General features: G+C 40.1%; 1 non-coding gene and 1 pseudogene across 1 annotated transcript; both read right to left on the minus strand.

The window, feature by feature from the left end:
* Positions 1–9,640: 9,640 nt before the first annotated feature.
* Positions 9,641–9,716, minus strand: TRNAA-GGC (transfer RNA alanine (anticodon GGC)). Its single transcript has one exon. It is a non-coding gene; the product is annotated as a tRNA-Ala (tRNA).
* A 5,007-nt stretch (positions 9,717–14,723) lies between these two features.
* Positions 14,724–14,792, minus strand: LOC136336871 (U4 spliceosomal RNA; annotated as a pseudogene).
* Between the last annotated feature and the right edge of the window lie 376 nt (positions 14,793–15,168).

Raw genomic sequence — 15,168 nt, forward strand, 5'->3', positions numbered from 1 at the left:
TAGCCCAGTTTCCAGCAGTATATTCCAGTAACTGCTCCCTTAGTCTCCCTCATGACAATAGTGGCCGGGAATCCCAACAGTGGGACGGCACTATATGGGGTAACCTCAGTGACCCAATGCTACTTAAATTTACTCTGAATAATAACACCGTCCCCTCAGATGGGTGGGTCCTCCTTCGAAATCATACTACAGGGGACTTTGCTGAAAACAGTGCTACCAACCAAGGCTCAGTACTTGGCCTACAAGCCCTCCTCCCCCTAGCTACCAACAGCTGGGCCCACCCTGCTAACCTTGCCTTTCTAGGGTTGCCTCTTTGCCCGTTCCTGTATGACGAACATCTAAGAACACTCCCGAGAGAAGGAATTCTTTTTTTTTTTTTTTGTATTTTCCTGCAGCTAGAAACGGGGAGAGACAGACAGACTCCCGCATGCGCCCGACTGGGATCCACCCGGCACGCCCACCAGGGGGCGACGCTCTGCCCACCAGGGGGCGATGCTCTGCCCCCCTGGGGTGTTGCTCTGCCACGACCAGAGCCACTCTAGCGCCTGGGGCAGAGGCCAAGGAGCCATCCCCAGTGCCCCGGCCATCTTTGCTCCAATGGAGCCTCGGCTGCAGGAGGGGAAGAGAGAGACAGAGGAAGGGGGGGTGGAGAAGCAAATGGGCGCTTCTCCTGTGTGCCCTGGCCGGGAATCGAACCCGGGTCCCCCGCACACCAGGCTGACGCTCTACCGCTGAGCCAACCGGCCAGGGCTGAGAGAAGGAATTCTTTGGAGAGACTGCCGCATTGCCTCTGGCCCAGATGCGCAGACCATCAACCTCAGAGTTTGGCATCAGAAGCTGAGAGACGGAATGGAACCGTATGCAGTATGCAGCCCGCAGCAAGCCATCTGTTTCGTGTTTCAATGCTGGGACCTTTGTGGGAAGGGGGCGTGCATGGACCTACGTCTATTTTCTATGATCAAAATGGAACTGTATTTAATGGCACCTAGAAGGTCTTGTAACACAATGGGAAGGAAATGACATCCCGACCCCTAGGAGGAATCCCCTGTTTAAGACCCCCGTTCTATTTCCTAACTAGTCAAACATTACAGAAGCTTGCCTCATTGTTTAATCCAGATAATTTATTAGCATATAGTATAATAGGTATTATAGTTGTTTTAGTTCTACTAGGGTTCCGTTGCATAATGCGTAGCATTCAGAAGCTGCAACAGCAAGCTGTCATTCATCAAGTCCAACTGGCCCTAATTAAAAGAGAAGGGGGAAATGTAGATAGAGCACAGAGTGCATTCCTAGCAGCTGTGGCTGATGCAATGCTGTGAGAACACTCCAGCACCTGAAACCCTCCTAGGCACACCCAGAAGGGAGCTTGCCTGCTATAAGGAAGTGACTCAGCACTAACCAGGCAGCTCCCTGACCTTTTCAGCCATTGGCTATGAAGGACATGCTGTAACACCCTATAGGCTGAACCTGTGTATATAAGCTAGCTTACTTCCTGAATAAAGCGGATCTGCGTCACTGAACCTGGTCCCTGGAGTTGGGTGTCTGTGTCTCTGTCGTCCTCACCCCTGGTGGGCCTTGTCCACAGCTAGGACTTTCAGTTTCTGGTAATTTATTATTCCTTCTCTTGCTCCCACAGGTGTAGGGGTGTGCTGCCCATGGGGTGCTTCTTTCTTGCCTGTTGTTTTTCCTGAACCCAGCCTCCTCCTTTTTTGTGAACAGACCCTTAATTAAAATCTCTTTTTTTTGTTTTCAGTCCAAACCCTGACCCATTCAGCCAGAAACATCATTGAATTTCTATGAGTTTTCTTATAAATATCTATTTATGATGCTGGATTGATAATGTGTGTGAATTTCAAACTGAAACAATGATGGTCAAATTTTGTTATATTTACTTTGAAAACATTTACTGAATGGCAGGGATGAAATGAGCACTTCAGTCTCTCATTGTATTTGATTTTTATTGCAACTCTCTAGGTTAAATCAAAGTTTATAAAAGCAGTAAGATGAACATTTTTTAGGCATGCACAAATAGTTGAACATTGACATTTTTATTGTGTGTGTATTTTTATATGTGTTTTAAAACATTATTATAAAAATCCATTATTTACCTCTAGTCATAGTTTCTATGAGGCATACCATGATGTGTTACCAAAATTTACATTTAGGAAGGAAGAACTTATGTCCCCCATACTGGGTGGGCTGCTGGCACAAAGCACTGAGATACCAGATGCTTGTGGCTATTGTCTGAGCTGAAGAGAACTGAGTTGATTGATACTTGAGGTATAAAGGCTGAGACAACTCTGAAGAGTCATCCCAGATTCAAGACTTTCTGTAGAGAGGGCTGAGAGCTCCACTGAGTTTGAATTGTTGCTCATCTTCTCCCTCTGACCACTATGCTTTCCTTGCATACCTGTTTTAGGTATTATAAGAACATTCCTGCATGACCTTATTCTTCCCAGAGTTGAACCGAATCTGAGACGTTTGGTGCCAGGAGTGAGCCAAGAAAATGCTGGGATAAGATTTCAGATCTGAATTATGCACCACCTGGTTGAAGATGGGACATCCATTACTGGTGGTAAGTAGAGTGAAAATACCCTGGCACAGGATGGCTATGCAATTGTTAAAACTTCTGACCCTGCTTGAGTAACATGACTAACTACTCACTGTAGACTGGATGAGAGGGGACAGTGCTGGACCTGACCTGGGTAATGTACTTTGCAGCTGGGAACAGTCAGGTTATTATGACAGAGATTCAACAGAACCATGTGGGGGAGGGTGGGAGTTCACTAAAGAAAGCAGTGATGAGGTGTTCACTGCAGTTGGAGATGCAGTCCTTGTTAATAAAGTCCTTGTTATGGCCTATAATACTCTGCTTGACCTAGTTTGTCTTTCTAAACTTTGTGTCTTTCCACTCCCTCAACCTCACCTTCCATTTTTCTAGGCAACACTTGCCTTCTTGTTGTTCCTTAAATAAGCCAAGCATGTAATTCTGCCTCCGGGCCTTTGCACCTGTTCTCTCTCTTTGGGAAGTTTCCCCCCTCATTTTACCATGATTATGCCCTCACTACATCTGGGTCTGTGCTCAAAAGTTACTTACTGAGAATTCTTTCTTGACCCCTTCCAGGGGTCACTGTATTTATCTTACTCTTTGCCTAACTTAAATTTTCTTCACAGAATTACAGAATCAAGTTGCACTTGAAATTAAATTATTTTTGTTTGTTACTTTGTATCATCCATTTGAATGTGAGCTCCTACAGCAAGAATTGTACCTTTACCAACACTGTACCCATAATCCTTAGAATAGTGGTTGGGATGTGGATTTAAGGTGATTTTAAGATGATAAAATAGAGATGCAGAGTTGGGAAAGGTTAATTTTCACTGGAGAAAACAATGACAAAGGCTTCATGGAAGATAAAGAATTTGAACGTTGAAGGGTAGGTAAAACTGACAGGCAGAAATGGAAAAGTTCGCAGAGGGACATTTTTTGGGGAAAGGCACTTTTATGGGACATATATATAGGAGTGAGTAGAACATTGTAACAGGAGTTCCAAGGTAGTCTGGTGACCTAGGCCAAGTGGTTTTGGGGCAGGTCATAGTTTGGTCCAGGTTCAGTTGATAAGTAGCATTTACCGTGGAGTTTATACCCTGGAAAGATATTGCTGTCATTTTAAAAGTTATTTCTTATTTATGTTGTGCAAACATCTCATTTGTGGTTTCTGATTTTAGTTCAAACTAATTTACCTACCTGTTTACCATACCAATTAGTTGATATTTATCCACAGTATGTGCAGCTTAAATAGCTACCCTCCCTGTTATCACTGTGTTCCTATAGGGTCCTAACATAAAGTAAAGATGACCAAGAATCCTATTAAGCTGATGGCTAGTAAAGGAGTGAACGATGTGATGTCTTAGCCTGTGTCAAAGATTCACATTTTGAACAAAGTCTCACCTCTTAGAAGAGGTTGTTTTTTTTTTTTTAATTATTTTTATTTATTCATTTTAGAGAAGAGAAAGAGAGATAGATAGAGAGAGAGAGAGAGAGAGAGAGAAGGGGGGAGGAGCAGGAATCAACTCCCATATGTGCCTTGACCAGGCAAGCCCAGGTTTTCGAACCAGCGACCTCAGCGTTCCAGGTCGACGCTTGATCCACTGTGCCACCACAGGTCAGGCTTAGAAGAGGTTTTTGATGTTTGCATTATTGGTATCTTCTTTTTGATATTCAATTGTGTATAGCTCTGACTAAATATACAATATTTAATCAATATTTTGATAAAATATTGAATATTTAATTGGTATTTAAATATTTGAATTAGAGACTGTTCTGGAAAGATGGTAGAATGAAAGTAGGTTTGCCTTATTTTTCTCTCTGAAACTTACAGAAATAGAAAGAAACAAATATGTAGATGACAAAAAAGGACCTATAAAGAAACTAAAAAACAGTTAAATTCCACATCACAGATTAAAGAATATCTTCTAGATGCAATATCATTTGAACCATATTGAAGAGGGATGATCAGAGCTGACTCTTATAATCCTCTGATATTGGGAAACGGACAGATTTCAAAATGTGAATTAGTGGATTAAAAAGAGCCCTACTAGTAACGTTTAACTTGATACAAATCAGGGGTCCCCAAACTTTTTACACAGGGGACCAGTTCACTGTCCCTCAGACCATTGGAGGGCCGCCACATACAGTGCTCCTCTCACTGACCACCAATGAAAGAGGTGCCCCTTCTGGAAGTGTGGTGGGGGGCTGGATAAATGGCCTCAGGGGGCCGCATGTGGCCCGCTGGCCGTAGTTTGGGGAAGCCTGCGTGTGGATGGATCAAGGAGAAATAGGGAAGACCTTGACTGGTGCACATTTCTATTCCAAAAACTGGCAAGGGAGACCATGTTGAAAGAGACCATGTGCCTATTCAATCTTTATTGTCTATAACCTGATCCCAGACTGGGATGACTTTCAGAATAGCCAGGATTCTAAGAGATCACTCTCACAAAACCAATATGTTACACAACAGAGGATTTATCAATTTTGTAGGAAAAGAATTATATTAAGCCCAGTTTTTTATAGAAAGGCCAAACAAACAAACAAACAAACAAAAGCCCCAACCCAAAATCTCTATGAGAGGAAAATAGAGGTCACTGGTCTGCGGACCAGTTGGCCAGAAATTTTGTGCTGGCCTCAAAAGAGTTAAGCACTCTGATGTTGTATGAAGATTATAAATCCAAGGATCTTCGTTGAATTCACTTATGTTTAGGGTGATTTCTGCCTTAGCAGTCCCCGAAATAATTCTCCTATTTTCTCCAGTTCCCAAATGTAAAACAGTGGAAAACTACTGTTCTAAAGCAAGTGGTTTTGACAATAAAATGATCAAGAAAAAAAAACTAATTGTGAAACTTTGGTACTATTCAGTGCTGTTATGTCTTGAGGAAATGTCTGGTCCCTGGTTTGAACATAGAGAAATAAAAAAATTCTGAAGTAATTTTCACACATGCATAGTTTACTCCAATTCTATTTGATTATTATTGCCCCATAGAATGTTAGACATTTATGGCATTAGTTCTCAGCAACCTAACCACTTTTTAATACTAAATAAGAAAAGGAATTGGTGAAGCAAATTTGGAGCTCTTCCCAAGATTTTTATAATTTAGCTATTTTCTGCTTTCTGTGTCCTGAGATGGTCAAGAGTTGACTGGAGGTAAAGATATTACATTGAAAATCTCTGTTATTGGGTGATTTCTTTTTTTACTTCCAGGATTTCTAATGTACACAGTTTATCAGTTGTTCCTTACCATTATTTCCTACAAAGTTTCAGTAGTCCAAATACAAGGTATTATGCGTGGCTCTGCTGTCTACTTATCTGTGTGACTTGGGGCAAGTTTCTTAATGTGTTCAGGTTTTGCTTTTGTAAAATGCAGATAATATTTACCTTATAAGGTTGTTGTGAGGATTAAACAAGATAACATGGAAAACACCTGGTTCAGAGTCTGGGCCATAGAGGGCACCCCAGTAATAAACTGTTGTTTCTTATTCACCATAAGAGCTCATAACTAATGAAGTATGGTAATGCCAGAAAGATTACTTCCTTCCCTGAAGAAATTTCCCCTCTTAGGTAGCAGCCCACCCACGACATCTGTTACATTACTCTATATTCTTAAAATTAGCATAGCATTGCATTCTTCTGGATATTTTATGGGTGGAAATAATTAGAAATTTTATTTTTGGTTCAGATAATGGCCTCTGAGCATATGGAAGTCTCTTAATTCATTGGCAATGAATTCATAAACTCTGTTGGATCTACAGCTGTGAACCTACAGTACACATCCTCTGGGCATTTTTAACAGATTTTTACTTGGTGATAATTAATAAATTAATAATTGGTGCTAAGAGAATTTAGTGTATCATGCAAGGGGAAGAAGAAACAGCAAGTAAAAAACCCACATGTTTCTATAAGGGACATGCTACTAGAACAAAAGAAAAGCTGGAAGGGGGACTTACTTGATCTTGGCCTCCACCCACTTGTGAGGGTAAAATGAGTGTCCTTCATTTAAACACTGGTTACTGATGCTATGGAAGTTATGTTTTATTAGAAGAGTGGTATGATGGGAACTCTTGAATTATTAATGATTAGTGCTTAAATATTAAATTTATACGGAGTATATGTGCAGTAAGAAAAAGTGATGCACATCTTGTCTTTGAAAAACTGTTTATGTTGGAAGTCATATTCTCCGACATAATTGCTCTCCTTCAGAAAAAAAGATCTTTTTGTATAGTCTTGTCATTATTCTCAATAATTTACCCAAAGATCAGTGCAATTGTGGAAACCCAATAATAAGAATTCAGAATCCATACATTGTTTTTTAAAGAGCTTTCTTAAGTTATTTTGCATTAAACCTTTTATTATTATTACTTAATATCCAGAGATTGACAGTGTTTGTCAGGTTATAGGTTGTAGTGCTTTTCAGATAGAGTTGTGTCCAGAGAATGAAGCTGTCCTAGTAAAAACAGTGCCTCTTTCTTCATTAATATCCTTGGAAAATGGAGAAAGGAGTAAGAAAGGTACTGGAAGACAAAATTAATTTTCTTTGTTTCTTTCTTTTTTATCTATGTTAAATTTCTAAGTGTGATACAAGGCCATGTAAAGAACTAATGTTCCACTGCCTATTCGACATCTCTGTTGGATGTCTTGAAGGAAACTTAAATCACCATGTCTAAAACTGTACCAACCTCACAATTTGGACTTCCCAATTCAGCAAATGCCACCACAATTCACGGAGATGCATGTCAGGAACTGAGGGGTTTCTTAATCCGGATGCATCATTCTGCTTCACCTCCCACTACACTACAACTGACCATTTTACTTCTTAGTATCTCTCAAATCTCCATCTTCACTGCCACTGCTGTCAATAAAGCCATCAGCATATCTCACCTAGAGTACTGCAGTAGCCATCTAACTGGTCTCTCCATTTCCACTTCCCCCTTCAATCCACTCTCTGCTATTCAAGTGGGCCATTTAAAACCTAATTGGATCACATCACTGACCTACGTAAAATCTTTGCTCTTGGGATATGTATGGCCTGTTTGACCTGGCCTCTGCTTATCTGTCCAGCTTTGCTTGAACACCTCCTCTTCATCTGCCACTTACTGTCTTCTTACAATCCTTCAGCTGTGATGGGCTTCTTCCCACAAGGGCTCACCTGGGTTAACTCCTTCAGACTACAGTTCAAAAGTAACTCCTGGAAAGCCTTCTCAGATACTTTAGGTCAAATCCCCATTATGTGCTTTTATTGCACCAAGTACTTTTTCCTTGGACATTTATCACACATATACACATATACATTGTGTGGTTGTTGTTCAGGGTTTTTCTGTGCAGGAACATTGTGTATTAGGCATATGGTTGTGGCTTGCTGCCTGGGACTTTGTAGCCTTTCCCCATTATTTTAACTTAATTCCTTAGTTTCACTTGTGGTTCTTTTAAAAAAATTTTTTTTATGAATTTTAATTTATTGTGTTAACATGGATTCTAGTGTCCCATCGAATATAACTCCCTCATCCCCACCCCATGTCCCTTTTTATACTTCCTTTGTCCCCCTCCCCCCAACTCCCTCCCTTTTTCCCTCTGGGATTTGCTGTCCTGTTATCTGTATCTATGTGTTATGTATATATAGTTTCACTAATTCCTTCGCCTTCTCTGATCCCATCCCTTCATCCCCCTTCCCTCTGACAGCTGACCCTCTGTTCCCTGTGACCCTGCCTCTGCCTCTATTCTGTCCTTCAGTTGACTATGTTCATTAGAATCCACATATAAGTGAGATCATATGATATTTATCTTTCTCTGCCTGGCTTATTTCACTTAGCATAATTATCTCCAGGTCCATCCATGCCATTACTAAAGGTAAGATTTCCTTCTTTTTCACAGTTGCTTGGTATTCCATTGTGTATATATATATATATCACTGATTTTTAATCCACTTGTCCACTGACAGACACTTGGGCTGTTTCCAGATCTTGGCTATAGTAAACAATGCTGCAATAAATATGGGGGTGCATATCTTCTTTTGAATCAGTGTTTTGGTGTTCTTAGGATATATTCCTAAAAGTAGGATAGCTGGATTAAAAGGAAGTTCCATTTTTCATTTTTTTGAGGAAATACCATAGAATACTGTTTTTTCCACAGTGGCTGCACAAGTCTGCATTCCCATCAGCAGTGCAGGAGGGTTCCCTTTTCTCCACACCCTTGCCAGCACTTACTGTGTGGTGATTTGTTAATGAGCGCCATCCTGACAGGTGTGAGGTGATATCTAATTGTGGTTTTAATTTGCATTTCTGTGATGATTAGTGACATTGAACATTTTTTCATCTGCCTATTGGCCATCTGTATATCCTCTTTGGAGAAGTATCTATTCAGTTCTTTTGCGTATTTTTTTTTTGTTTTGTATTTTTCCAAAGGTAGAAGTGGGGAGGTAGTCAGACAGACTTCCACAGGCACCTGACCACGATCCACCCAGCATACCCATCAGGGGGCGATGCTCTGCCCATTTGGGGCATTGCTCCATTGCTGCCAGAGCCATTCTAGCCCTGAGGCGGAGGCCATGGAGCCATCCTCAGTGCCTGGACCAACTTTTGCTCCAATGGAGCCTTGGCTGCAGGAGGGGAAGAGAGAGACAGAGAGGAAAGAGAGGGGGAAGGGTGAAGAAGCAGATGGGTGCTTCTTCTGTGTGCCCTGACTGGGAATCGAACCTGGGACTTCCACACACCGGGCCCATGCTTTACCACTGAGCCAACCGGCCAGGGCTTGCCCATTTTTAAATTGGATTGTTTACCTTCTTTTTATTTTTATTTTATTTATTTTTTGTATTTTTCTGAAGCTGGAAACGGGGAGGCAGTCAGACAGACTCCCGCATGTGCCCGACCGGGATCCACCCAGCACACCCACCCGGGGGCGACGCTCTGCCCATCCCGGGCGTCGCTCTGTTGCGACCAGAGCCACTCTAGCACCTGGGGCAGAGGCCAAGGAGCCATCCCCAGCGCCTGGGCCATCTTTTGCTCCAATGGAGCCTCGGCTGCGGGAGGGGAAGAGAGAGACAGAGAGGAAGGAGAGGGGGAGGGGTAGAGATGCAGATGGGTGCCTCTCCTGTGTGCCCTGGCCGGGAATCGAACCCGGGACTTCCGCATGCCAGGCCGACGCTCTACCACTGAGCCAACCGGCCAGGGCCTGTTTACCTTCTTGATGTTGAGTTTTAGAAGTTCTTGATAAATTTTGGTTTTAACCCCTTATCAGACGTATTGGTGAATATGTTCTCCCATTGTGTGGGTTGTCTTTTTATTTTGTTCATGGTGTCTTTTGCTGTACAAAAGCTTTTTAGTTTGATATAGTCCCATTTGTATATCTTGTCCTTTATTTCACTGCCTGTGGAGATAAATCAGCAAAAATATTGCTACAAGAGATATTGGAGCATTTACTGCCTATGTGTTCTTTCAAGATGTTTATGGTTTCGTGACTTACATTTAAGTCTTTTATCCATTTTGAGTTTAGGTTTGTGAATGGTGTAAATTGGAGGTGTAGTTTCTTTTTTTTTTTTTTTTCATGTTTAATTATCCCAATTCCATTTATTAAAGAGACTGTCTTTACTCCATTGTATGCTCTTACCTCCTTTGTCAAATATCAATTTACCATAAAAGTGTGGGTTTATTTTTGGGTTCTCTGTTCTGTTCCATTGATCTGTATGCCTGTTCTTATGCCAGTACCAAGCTGTTTTGAGTACAATGGCCTTGTAGTATAACTTGATATCAGGAAGTGTGATACCCTCTGCTTTATTTTTCTTTTTCAAGATTGCTGAAGCTATTTGTGTTCTTTTTTGGTTCCATATAAATTTTTGGAATATCTGTTCCATATCTTTGAAGTATGACATTGGTAATTTAATCGGAATTGCATTGAATTTATATATTGCTTTGGGTAGTATAGACATTTTAATGACATTTATTCTTCCTATCCATGAACATAGTATATGCTTCCACTTGTTTGTATCTTCCTTGATTTCTTTTTTCAATGTCTTATAATTTTCAAAGTAGAAGTCTTTTACCTCCTTGGTTAAATTCACACCTAGGTACTTTATTTATTTTTTTGCTGCAATAGTGAAGGGGATTGTTTCCTTAATTTCTCTTTCAGACAGTTTATTGTTGGTGTATAAAAATGCCACTGATTTCTAAATATTAATTTTATACCCTGCCATATTGCTGAATTCATTTATCAGGTCTAGTAGGTTTTTGACTGAGACTTCAGGGTTTTCTATATACAGTATCTTGCCATCAGCAAATAATGACAGTTTTACTTCTTCTTTTCCAATTTGGATGCCTTTTATATCTTCTTGTCTGATTGCTGTGGCTAGGATTTCCAGAACTATGTTGAATAAGAGTGGTGAAAGGGGGCACCCCTGCCTTGTTCCTGATCTTAAGGAGATTGCTCTTAAATTTTGCCCATTGAGCATGATGTTGACTGTTGGTTTGTCATAGATGGCCTTTGTTATGTTGAGGTATGTTCCCTGTATTCTGACTTGGCTGAGAGTTTTGATCATAAATTGGTACTGGATTTTATCAAATGTTTTTTTTGCATCTATTGATACAATCATGTGATTTTTCTCCTTTCTTTTGTTTATGTGATGAGTCACATTGATTGATTTGTGAATGTTGTACCAGCCTTGCCTCCCAAGAATGAATCCCATTTGATCATGATGTATGATTTTTTTAATGTGTTGCTGGATTTAGTTTGCTAATATTTTGTTCTAAGTTCTAGCATTTATGTTCATCAGAGATATTGGCTTATAATTTTCTTTGTAGTGTCTTTACCTGGTTTTGAAATAAGGATAAAGCTTGCCTCATAAAAGGAGCTTGGAAGTCTTCCCTCCTCTTGAATTTTCTGAAATAGCTTGAAAAGGATAGGTGTTAGTTTTTTGAATTTTTGGTAAATTTTGCCTGTGAAGCCATTGGTCCAAGACTTTTGTTTGCTGGGAGTTTTTTGATAACTGTTTCAATTTTATTTGTTGTAATCAGTCAGTTTAGGTTTTCTGATTCTTCCAGATTGAGGTGTGGGAGATTGTTTGTTTCTAGGAATTTATCCATTTCACCTAGATCATCCAATTTTTTGACATATAGATTTACATAGTATTTTCTTACAATTCTCTGTATTTCTGTGATGTCAGTTGTTATTTCTCCACTTTTATTTCTAATTTTATTTATTTGAGTTCTTTCTCTTTTTTTCTTGATGAGTCTGGTTAAAGATTCATCAGTCTTGTTTACCTTTTCAAAGAGCCAGCTCTTGGTTTCATTGATCTTTTGTATTATTTTTAGCTTCTATGTCATTTATTTCCGCTCTGATCTTTATTATTTCCTTCCTTCTACTTCCTCTGGCTTTATTTGTCTTTTTCTAGTTCTTTTAGATGCAGGGTTAACTTTTTAATTTGAGCTTTTTCTTGCTTCTTTTTTTGTGTGACAGAGAGAGAGACAGAGAGAGGGACACATAAGGACAGACAGGAACGTAGAAAGATGAGAAGCATCAATTCTTCGTTGTGGCACCATAGTTGTTCATTGATTGCTTTCTCATATGTGCCTTGATTGGAGGGCTACAGCAGAGTGAGTGACCCCTTGCTCAAGCCAGCAACCTTGGACTCAAGCTGGTGAGCCTTGCTCAAACCTGATGATCCCATGCTCAAGCTGGCAATGTTGGAGTTTCAAACCTGGATCCTCTGTGTCCTGGTCTGATGCTCTATCCACTGTGTCACCACCTAGTCAGGCTTCTTACTTCTTAAGGGAAGCTTGCTTGTAATGCTATGAACTTCCCTCTCAGGACTGCTTTTGTTGTGTCCCATAAATTTTGAGTTGTTTTATGTTCATTTTCATTTGTTTCAAGGAAATTTTTCATTTTTTCCTTGATCTCATTGTTAACCCATTTGTTATTTTATAATATGCTATTTAGCCTCCAAGTGTTTGAATGTTTTTCAGTTTTTCTGTTGTAATTGATTTCTAGTTTCATGCTGTTGTGTTCAGAGAAGATGCTTGATATGATTTCAGTCTTCTTAAATATATTGAGACTCATTTTGTGTCCTAACTTGTGGTCTATCCTAGAAAATGTACTATGAGCACTTGAAAGGAATATATATCTGCTGCTTTGGGGTGAAATGTTCTATAGATATCAAATCCAGCTGATCTAGTGTTTCATGTAAAGTCGCTATTCCTTTGTTAATTTTCTGTCTGGAGGATCTATCCATTGATGTTAGTGGGGTATTAAATTCCCTACTATTATAGTATTACTGTTGATCTTGCCCTTTATTTCCATCAAAATCTGCTTTATATATTTAGGTGCTCCTATATTATGTGCATAAATATTTACAATGGTTATATCCTCCTGTTGGATTGCTCCCTTTATCATTATGTAGTGATTTTTTTTATTCCTTAGTATAGCCTCTGTTTTAAAGGCTATTTTGTCAGATATGAGTATTGCTACCCCAGCTTCTTTTTCATTTCCATTTGCATGAAATATTTTTTTCCTTCCCTTCACTTTCAGTCTATGTGTATCTTGTTCTGAGGTGGGTCTCTTGTACACAGCATATATATGGGTCCTGTTTGCTTATCTATGCAGCTACCCTATGTCTTTTGATTGGAGCATTTAACCCATTTACATTTAAGGTTATTATTAATATGCACTTACTTATTGCCATTTTATTCTTTAAATCTATAATCCTCTTTTTTCCGATTTCTATTTTTTTCCTTACTCTTTTTACAGCAGGCCCCTTAACATTTCTTACCATACTGGCTTGGTTGTAATAAATTCCTGGAGTTGTTTTTTGTTTTTTTTTTTGTCTGGGAAGCTTTTTATTTCTTCTTCAATTTTAAATGATAGCCTTGCTTGATAAAGTAGTCTTGGTTGTAGATTCTTGTTTTGCATCACTTTGAATTCTTTTTGCCAATTCCTTCTGGCCTCAAGTGTCTCAATTGAGAAGTCAGATGTCATCCTTATGGGGGCTCCCCTGTAGGTAATTAATTGCTTTTCCCTTGCAGCTTTTAGTATTCTTTCTTTGTCTCTTAACTTTGGCATTTTAATGATGATGTGTCTTGGTGTAGGCCTCCTTGGGTTCCTTTTTAATGGGACTCTCTGTGCTTCTTGAATTTGTGTGACTTTTTCTTTCATCGATTTAGGGAAGATTTCAGCTATGATTTCTTCAAACAGTTTCTCCATCCCTTGTTCATTCTCTTCTCCTTCAGGAACACCTATGATATGATGTTGTTTCTCTTCATGTTATTACTGAGGTTTCTTCAAGTTTTCTCAGTCTTTTTGTGTTTCTTTTCATTTTGCTGTTCTACTTCTGTGCTTATGTTTATCTTGTCCTATAAATCTCTGATTCGATCCTCTACTTCATCCAGCTTGCTGTTTATTCCTTCTAGTGCAGTCTTCATTTTGAGATTGTATTTGTTATTTCTGACTGCTTCTTTTTTTATGATTTCAATGTCCTTTTTTAATGCTTGCTATCTCTTTATTTAGGTGCTCATTATGTCCATCCTTTGTTGCTCTAAGATACTTGAGCATCCTAAAAATCATTATTTTAAACTCTGTATCTGTAGTTTGGTTACTTCCAAACATTTAGTTCTTTTCCTGGGGATTTCTTTTGTTGATTCATTTGGGTTGCATTTCTTTGCCTGCCCATTTTGTCTGTGTATTAGACAGACAAACTGTCTGACTGTCTGACTTTGAAATTTTTGTGGGTCTTTATGAGGAAGATGGACTCAGTGGTACTGACCTCCAGGCCACCTGTTTTCCTTGTTCTAGGAATGCTTCTTGAGGGTACTATTTTCCTTCCTGTTGTATGTGAGTACTGAATGCAATTGGTCCTTTTGTGGGTACAGTTATTTTTCAGGCTGTCTGGCTCTAAAGGTCAACCTTTATCATGTGTATTACAGACTCTGCAATGTCTGTCCTGTTGGGTGTACTTATTCTCCACAGTGTCTGGTGCCTGCTGGACTCCTCCTTTGGGTGTGCTGCTTGTGTAGCTAGCTGAGTCTAGGGTTGGTTCTGTCTGCCACCCACTACCAATTGTGTTGGTTTTAGATCTTTTTGGGTTGGCGTCAGCTGTTGTTTGTAACCCTCGCTCTTTTCACTGTTTGTGCCTGCATTTTCTGTGCCTGGGCAGTGTGAGAGGGGCCAACCTGTGTATTATGATCAGCTTCCTTCTATTTCAATTAGCAATAATCGCGCCTCGGATAAACCTCATTGGCTACGATACTGCCACTGTGCAAAGCTAGCTTCCTTCTGCTTAGAGATGACAGCAGCTACATAGAAGCCCCAAGCTCCATAAGATTTGCCTCCACTTTTCAGCTGCTCCACCTCCTCTTGCAGCTGCCTAGTCTTCCCACAGAGTCTTCTGTATAAAGACTGTAGTGTGGGCTCAGACTGGCCTCACCCAACCAACCGCCTTTACAGGTTGCAAGCTTGTTGGGTTAGTGTAGCTGAGGTTGGGAATATAATGTTAGTGGGGTCTCTTGGTCAGGAGCTCAGTATGGGTAATGTGGCCCCTATTCCAGAGCCTAATTCCTCAGCCACTGCTGGATACTCAAATTTTATTTCTTCCTAACAAGGTGAGTATCAGGGTCAGATCGAGTGTGGCCGACAGTCTTCT

Source organism: Saccopteryx bilineata, chromosome 4 (genome assembly GCF_036850765.1).
Source record: "Saccopteryx bilineata isolate mSacBil1 chromosome 4, mSacBil1_pri_phased_curated, whole genome shotgun sequence".
Taxonomy (NCBI): Eukaryota; Metazoa; Chordata; class Mammalia; order Chiroptera; family Emballonuridae; genus Saccopteryx; species Saccopteryx bilineata.